General features: G+C 37.8%; 1 long non-coding RNA gene across 2 annotated transcripts; it reads right to left on the bottom strand.

Moving 5' to 3' along the window:
- Positions 1-3,475: 3,475 nt before the first annotated feature.
- Positions 3,476-4,023, bottom strand: LOC147505825 (uncharacterized). Of its 2 annotated transcripts, none has more exons than XR_015220674.1 (3): positions 3,911-4,023; positions 3,689-3,745; positions 3,476-3,576 (listed from the first exon to the last, which is right to left on the bottom strand). It is a non-coding gene; the product is annotated as an uncharacterized LOC147505825 (long non-coding RNA). The 2 variants fall into 2 exon arrangements; XR_015220673.1 differs by having other exon boundaries at positions 3,845-3,950.
- Between the last annotated feature and the right edge of the window lie 4,830 nt (positions 4,024-8,853).

The raw sequence follows: 8,853 nt of genomic DNA, 5'->3' as shown, positions 1-8,853 counted from the left end.
TGATGAACAATATAGGTTAATGTCAGTAGTGACAAATTAATGTCAGTAGTGACAAATTACCTTGGGGCATCTAGATCAGACTACTCAGAATATTACTTTGGATAAACCAGCACCCGCCTATCCGAAAACATGCAATGATCAAGAATTTTTTTTAAAAATAAGTGGTATACAACATATATATCTACTCTACTATACTGGAAAACCCTAGATTTATAACTCCATAATGCCAAGAATTAAACATGGCTACTTCAAAGCTTGAGTTTCCACCAGTCACGAACTGCGTCACAACAAGGTTCTGGAAAACTTGGCAAGTGGAAAATCAATTTTATGTCAACCCAGATCAAATGTGTGTTGTGGTACAATTAGAGGTAGTGGTATGTGTGTGAGAACACGTGGGCAGTTACTAGCACTTTCACTAGACAACCAGTCAGTTTCCCAGTTGGAAATATAATACACGTTAGAAACAAAGATGAGGCTGAATTTGGGTTTATTGTTGAACCTGAACTTGGACAAGTTGCTAAGATGACATGTGAACCTGCAAAGAAGTTTACACCTAGATTGACATTGCTGCAAAAGACTATTTTATTTGTTCTACTTGCATGGAATTTCGTAGATTAAGTTCTAAGACGTAAAGCTTCGATGAACAAGTTATTGGTTTGATAGTAATGACCAATCTGTGTTGCTTTAGAACGTTTAGTAACTGAACTTTTCTCGATCATCAATCTTTGCTTATCATGTTGAACAACATAAAGGTAAGGAAGTTTATGCTTGGTACATTAGTTGGTTAATTTATTTAGCAAACATTTAGTTCATCCGCCCTGTTTTTATGCAGCTTTCATTATTATATAAATGCTATATTTATAGTGTCCACGTGAACAGGGAGATTACTAAAAATTTGGAGAAAAAAAAGGGAAGTTTAACTCAACTCCACAAAACCCGACTTTCTTCTTCACGTAGGAAACCAATAAATCAGGACAGAAAAAAAATGGAAACAAAACCTACAAAAGAATTCACATACACTATTTAAAACCCATCGCACCTTTTTCCAAAACCAAGCAATGTGCTCTCCCATACTTGGAAGAGAATTCCATGTCTGACAAGCATTGATATCCATTGTTTCAGTTTCGCCTGATGATTCATCCCTCAAAGCTAGAAAATTAATTTGTTCATCTCTCTTGCGTTAAGCTATTTCGAGATTCCTCGAAGGTGGAAGTTTTTCACCGCGACTCATCATGGTAATCAAAATCGGGTAGTAGTGTAAATAGCTTTGCGGATGCACTTTCCTTCAAGTTGGAGGAAATACTTGACTCTCTCAAGATTTGCTTTCCTTAGACATGTTTTTGGGTGACAAATGGTTGGTTATCCGAAAGCTTTTGGACCTCCGGATGCTACATCCATATAGGCCACGCTTTTGACAATCTCGGTTTATCACTATGATGAATAGGCCGAGGAACATCGATGATGAGTGACATCCATTATTCAATCCATCCAGTCTTCTTAATTTTCCAGATACCGCGAAGTTGACGAAGTCCCCAAAGTTAAATTCATGTTTAACTGTTTTAGCCAATAGAAACAGGGAAACGAAATTGCTTGGTGAGAAATCATTTAGTTGTGGAGTCCCACTCTTACGCGACCGATTCTAGCTTTCCGAATTCCAGGGAGCGAGATTGTCATTCATTTCCTTATTACGTAACAAATATGAAGAGTAGTTGAGATAATTGTGGTTTTCATGTTGCAAAGGAGTGGAATTAGTACTTTTGAGGTGGTCTTTAGATGGGACACGAGAACCTAAACCATCCATGTCTTTCTTTCTCGCACACATAAGATTGGGCTTCCCTAGATTTAAGCATATATGGCGCAGAATCAGAATTTGACCCACAAAGGTTGTCCCGAAAAGGGTTAGAACAGGTAAGCCACTCTTCTTATCAATCGACGTTAAGGGTTTTGCCAAACCGCCTCGACTTAGTAATCTAGCATCCGACCGCGTAATGATGTTCCTTCAATGGGGATGTTGCTTCCGGGAGCTAATCTAAGCAATAGAGAGAAAAAACGGGACTTACTTGCTTCCACACCGTAGAACCCGGTTTAAAGAGATTAATAGTTCGAGTTTTGGTCTCATTCTCTGCAGAAAAAACAGCACAAATCCTTTTTCGTGAAAAATACTTCCTTTTTCCACTAAAGTTGAATAGTGGATTGTGTCGCAGCTTCGATCTTGAGTTTCTTTCATCCGTAGCTTGCTTCCAGCTTAAAGCAATATTCCACAGATCTCACAAGCCATTGATGCAACAAGATTGTCACAACGCTTTGGTGCATCACTCCACCATCTATCAAGAGATCGATACATGTATAACTTCTCAACTGTTTGGCCAAAATCCTCTTCAATCTTCGGTAATTCAAAGGTAAAACGGATTTTACACTTGCAGATTAGAATGTAGATTTCCTCACCGCGATAGAATCCGGTAGTGCATACAAACTGTTAGGCGTTAAATTTTGTCACCTAATATCGATGTACTCAAGTAGACCTTAATACGTTGTTGATAATTTTCATGTTCAACTAATTAAAACCTTCCATCGGTGTTTTGTCTCTTTTCCGTGAGGTGCAACCGATGGTAGAGAATTTCAGCGCCCATCTTTCCGCAATGAGAATTATTTATCTCCAAATAGGCGTAAACCGAATCCTTTGGGACCTTCCCGGTAATTATGAAACTTCAGACTTTTATTTTTAGTTAGTAGTCTCGACTTTGTGTTGAACTCATTTTTGTTTTGTTTATGCACAAATCTTGCGGGGATCCGAATGGTACTTCTTTTGTCCAAGAGACATGACTAATCGTGCCACGAAATTGGATATTGAAGACGACGGTAGAGATAGACCCATCTGAATGGCCCGCATAATCGTGGGGATGAAGAAGACCGATTTTCTATTTAGGAAGGGCACCGCGAGGGAGATAGGACAAATTGGGTTATGCATGAATATCGACTTGAAGTCAAGCAATTGTTTGACACCGTGTCTCGCAAGTAAGACTTTGTTTCAAATTTGCATGTAGTTATATTTCTTTGGTTTATGACTGCTTTTGTCAAGTTAAATTGTTGTATTATGGTTAATCTAATATTAGAGTATGTGATTCTGCTAAGTGCTATACTACATATTTTGCAAAGCGCTCTTTTCTATATTGTTTGTCAAATGAGATATGTATCACTAGCACAAAGTACATAGAGCATATAGGCAAAATGAAATCACCGAAAGGGCAAGTTTTGTCGCTAGGGTCGCAGCCAGAGCCGCCGCTTAAAAAGCAATATTCCACAGATCTCACAAGCCATTGATGCAGTTAGGTGTATGCTATACCTTAGAATCACATCTCCGCGATAGATCACATGGTCAAGTTTCCATCCAAAATGAAAATTAATGAATTCAAAAAGTCGCTTTTAAACGGCTTATACTCATGACAGAAATTTATTCAGAGAAAATCCTACTCAAGTCAAGAGACCCCCATCACGCAATGTTTGTATTTCTGCCTCAACCTCGGACTGATTCATCCTTAATTTAAAGCTTCTTGGTCCTCCCTTTACGATGTCAATCTAAAAGACAAAATTTTAGAAACTCAATGAAGTACCAAAATAAACCGTAAAGAAAATAGTTTCAATCAATCCTGAAATAACAATTCATTTAAAACCTATATAAGAAAAGTACCGTGTACTTGCTTCCTTCGATGTTCAAAGAAACTTGAGAATGGACAAGTGATATGTGCTGCACTTAAAAGAGTTCATTCAAAGAACTAATATAAATGACAAAATGTGAGGATTCTTTGAACTCATCTACTCAAGGTACTCATGATATAATTAATACCTTGGGTGGAATTTGCCCTTTTCAAGATAACCAACATAGTCGGAAGGATAAAGAAACTCCACTAACCAGAATTGCTCATCTTTTTTAACCCATGAGTCGTTCCATCCATGAACAAAATCCAACAAGAGAACAACTTGAACAAGAAGAAACATTCCCCGAGCCAAATTTCCATGCCGATTCTGCATTTATAGAAACTAACAAGAAGCCACAATCCAAACTCAAATAAGGTAGCACATGAATGAAAATCTATAAGCAATATAACATACTTGAATACATACTCTAACTAAAGTGGTAACAAAAAGTCAATCAGAACCAACCGAACTTATCTAAAAGTAAAACAAAAATCTGCACCTGTATCGTGATATCGTAAATAATAACTCTCTAAGCTAACTAGGATTTGACAAAGTTTAAACTTTTACACGTGCTCTAGATAACAAAACCGATGGTCGGAAAAACGACAATTTTTTCATCAACTAGGTGTTCTATCAAACCAACTAATGGTAAAGCTCAATAAAGCGAAAGGTAAGCACCAGCTGATGGGTGTCTAAATCTTAATACTGATGGGGCAAGAACTGCAAGAGAATACGGATATCGTTGAGCAATTAGACACCATTTTAAAAATGTTAGACATTGTTGCTTTGGTGGAGGTATTCAAACGTCAGTTATGTTTCAAGAGCTTAAAACCATTAAGATGTTATTCAGGGGGTGTGCTGAAGGAAATTACAAAAAAAAAGCATTGAAATCATTAGAGCATTTGCATGAACTATTGGGAGCATTGTTTGTTTTTTCCCATGTTTTTACAGACTAATAGCTGTAACTGATAAGTCTTGGACTGGAACAAATGTTGGCCTGCCAATCTCCATGCCATACCTTACCAAACCAACATATCCAAGTTCCTCAAAAACAGAATTTTGTCATGTAAAAACCAGTTTGATCACAGGTGATTGGCAACTCACTTGAAATAAGAACGAACAAAGGAATCATTTTGCTCAGGGTGCGTCTTGTAATAATAATAATCATAGAGATTTCCGAATTGCCCTTTTCAAATTTCACCTCGAAAGTAACATCATGATTTCAGACCGAGCTCAAGGAAAAAGGGTTAGAATAAAAGAAATCAACATATTACCTTTAAAGATGGAGGACATGCAAGAAGAATCCCAAGACGTCCACAAAACAAATGCTACCGATAGTCCACCACAATTGAATATGAAGTCCCAGAATCTTAATTTCCACAGCTATAAATGAAAAACAAATTTAACATATGTGAACGAGAAAAATAAAAAGCACTTATCATGATATAGGGGACGATGTTAAGTCGGAATGAATTTTTGAGAAAGGAGAATATCATAAAGAAATCCTTTTCGCAACAAAGAATCCTATATGACCTTTAAATACTATGAGGAAGAGCTTACCTTCACATAATGAGCAATCTTAACACAATAAACAGGAAATTCAAAGTGTAAAATTTTAAGGCTCCTCCTGCTTTCCAAGTTTTAAGGACCAAACAAAGAGCATTGTAGAAGAGTCTTTCCAAATGCATTTGGTCGCATCTTTTGTATTTGACTTTTAACGTAATCAAAGGGCAGATCAAGCAGCGTAGTTTAACAATCCCAAAACAGCACTTGCTCCTAGAGAAGCAAATGAAACAGAAATGCAGTTCAACAAACCAAAGAGCACAAATATGATTATTCCTTTGCACGGACATTAGACTACAAGAAACTCTACAAGAGAAATATCCAAACAAAGATGATTATAGTGGGGTCGACCAACCAATTTCGTTCAAACAACCATAAGCCACATCAATTTTTTCTTTAACAAACTTTTGGAAGGCCGGATGGTAAAACATGCAACATTCTCAACATGGTTAGCCTAATGCCATTCCAACTGCCTGCCAAGAAAATCGAAGGCTATTATGTCCTGCGAGAAACAAAGATCCCATGTGGATTTTAAAAATACCCACTTGCTCAAATCCTCCGAATTTGCTCCTCGTGACCGCGATATAAACAAACAAGCAATGTGCTCTCCCTTCCGTTAAAACGCAAAGTCTACAAGATTGTCACAAAGTTTGGTGCATCACTCCACCATCTATCAAGAGATCGATACATGTATAACTTCTCAACTGTTTGGTCAAAATCCTCTTCAATTTTCGGTAATTCACGTGTTTGCTGTCGTCTTCGAGCAACCTCCTTGCAACCTCAAACAATCAATCTACAAAAAGACATCCACAGGAACCTCATGTTATGAAAATGGTGCAAACCGGAGACCAGACCTGCATACCCAAAAGGGCAATCTCTAATCTCAAGCTTCTGCAATTCAAGGCATCCCCGAAGCACATAAGTCGATTACCACGCCGGTGTCTCCTTCTTCAAAAGCAACCGATAGTGTACTTAACTAACTTCCCATACTGTCCAATGTAATAGAAGGCCTTATCGGTGAGCAAACCAGATAATGCTAACCTTCCCGAGCTTCTTACAGTTCATTACAATAGCACCAAAGCCCATATCCATGGGTTCACCTCGCGGAGATGGTCCGGTAGGTGTAAGCCCCATTATACAAAAGACGGAACACCACAAGATCCGGGCCAGTTCTTTGACATGGCCACAACAAATGCTGCATTGGTCATTTTATTGCAAAATGGAGAATTGAACACAACTTCTTACGACCTTCGAAATGGCAACAAGGCCCACTTCGAGGATCGGGGAATCACCTGTCCTCCCGGCAAAAGCCGAAAGACCCGGTTCACGTGAGGTCATCATGTTGCAGCCCACAGACTGAAGCCCTTCATTACATACCATGTTGTATTTAAGCCCTTTATTCCCTGCTTCTTTGTTGCATTTTTTCGCCTCTTTTGGTTCTGATTTGGTACCTTGAGAGTTGGACTTTGGGATACTTGGTATTAGGTTGTTAGCTTCTAGCTAACTTACCAAGAATTGTTGTAATATTTGTGTGACAATATTAATTTAGTAACTATTAAGGATCAAAAAATAAACAAAAACACAATATTGACTCTAAGTAGCATCAATGAATAAACTCCATCGCACCCTTTCATTAGCAATCATTCAAGTCGGGTCGCGGTCGACCTACTTTACCTAATCATTGTTTAAACCCCCGTCTTTTTTATTCAATTGCCTTTTTCAAATATTGTATTCTCAAGCTTTAGATTTTTGTTCCCTTTTTTTACAATGGCACAATCAGAACTCATTGCTAATAGAAAAAAAGGTCGCGACTTACAACCACACTAGCTAATACCACTAAAACAGCTGGCTTATACTACCACCAAACCATTATCCCAACGCATGAATATGAAACAATCAAACCTTATCACCCCAACAAGATCACAACCGCCACCATAGGGACCGTAAGCATAGAGTAGGCTAAACCCTTGAAGTATAATGTCTAACAAGGAGCCTCATCTTCGAAAAGGATGTTTCTAATGTTAAATTTTACCTCAAATCTATTTCCCGGTTTTGTGCAAAATATTTCTTTTCTTTTCTTTTTTTTCAATCAAAGCAAAGCAATGAAAATAGAGAACATCTGATATCTGTGTCAGTCTAGAAAACTCGAGGGAAGTCTAACCAGCAAATAGCACATTGGTGGAATGGAACACAAGACAGCCTATTCAAATGACGACAACAACAATAACAATACAAATACAAATATTAATAAGAATAAGAATAATACTAAAATTAACAATTCTAAGTAATTTCAAAGAATTACTGAGCCAACTTCAACTTACAACAGTTGCTGTGGCTATCATTGTGTAGTCAGCAATCACCAGAAATAATCAATGAGCTTTATCTTTATAAGGCAGTTAGGTAGGATAAAAGTTCGCCACATACAAAAATGGGGAACAAAATGATTATAGACCAAAGATTCACATATACTTTCTGATAACTCTTTCACATTCCCTGGTGCTCACTGAAGGATATTGATTACGATGACTCAGGTCAGAACCGAATCAAAGAGAAAATCTAGGCCAACATTTGCTTGCGTACATTATGTAGTTAAGTGAAAATTAGACTGTAACAGGCTCCAAGAGCTACCAATCACAACTCCTAAAATTCTAAATGAACCCTAGACACTCCTTAACCTAAATATACATTTGCATATAAAAAAATCGAAGCTCGAGCGGCGGATGGAATCTTTTCACTTTCAAGATTCGTAAAGGAAAGCCTCATTATAAGTGCACATCATCGACAGAAATACTAAGATGACAAGTTAATCCACCTCAATGTCAAAGAAGCACATCTCTACTATACTTTCTAATGGAGGAACACAAAAAATACACACACAACAAAGAATTCTTTTTCGCACTATACTCGGGCAATCTATGGTGGACATAGAAGATTGGCCTATTTCATGTCCTGACAAAAGCGGGGACTCCACTAGATCGCAAGGTGGAAGTTACTTACCAGCTATCGCAGATGATGAGTCAGAACTACTTCACTATTGAAATTCGAAGTCTTTAAGCTGAATCACATTCAGTTTGAGTGGGTTAAGATAAAAAGCTTACAGGGGGCATACATTCTGTCTTGATGAAAATAACCCACAAAGGTGATCCTTACACCCAATGACCAAGTATCGAAGTCGCATTACTATAGTTGCTGTTCCAATGGAATCATCTTTCAACAAAAGTAACGCGCCATTGTGACCCCCGAAGTTGGAATTACCAGTAACTCTGGACGTAATTTGATATATGTGTTCTTTTGGGATGAGCTAGAAATAAAATATTAGTTTCCTCATTTTAATTTTTCCACTGGTGCTCCCCCTTTGTACAGTTTATTTCAAAGATACTACTTTCCTCTTCTTCTTTTTGTTTGTTGGTGCTCCTAATAAATTTAGTGGAGGCCATGAAATTTATAAAACTGGCATTTGCAGGGGTTGGGGAACACAAACAAAAGTAAAAAAAGGTACAAGCACCTTATCTTAAATAGTCAACTCCGTGCCTACTCCTTCCAAAGAGACAATCAATTAACGAGCCTGCGACAAAACATGCCTTAATCTCAGCC

Source organism: Coptis chinensis, chromosome 4, assembly GCF_015680905.1.
Source record: "Coptis chinensis isolate HL-2020 chromosome 4, ASM1568090v1, whole genome shotgun sequence".
Taxonomy (NCBI): Eukaryota; Viridiplantae; Streptophyta; class Magnoliopsida; order Ranunculales; family Ranunculaceae; genus Coptis; species Coptis chinensis.
The sequence above is the reverse complement of the archived record's forward strand: the minus strand, read 5'-3'. Positions and strand labels throughout refer to the sequence as shown.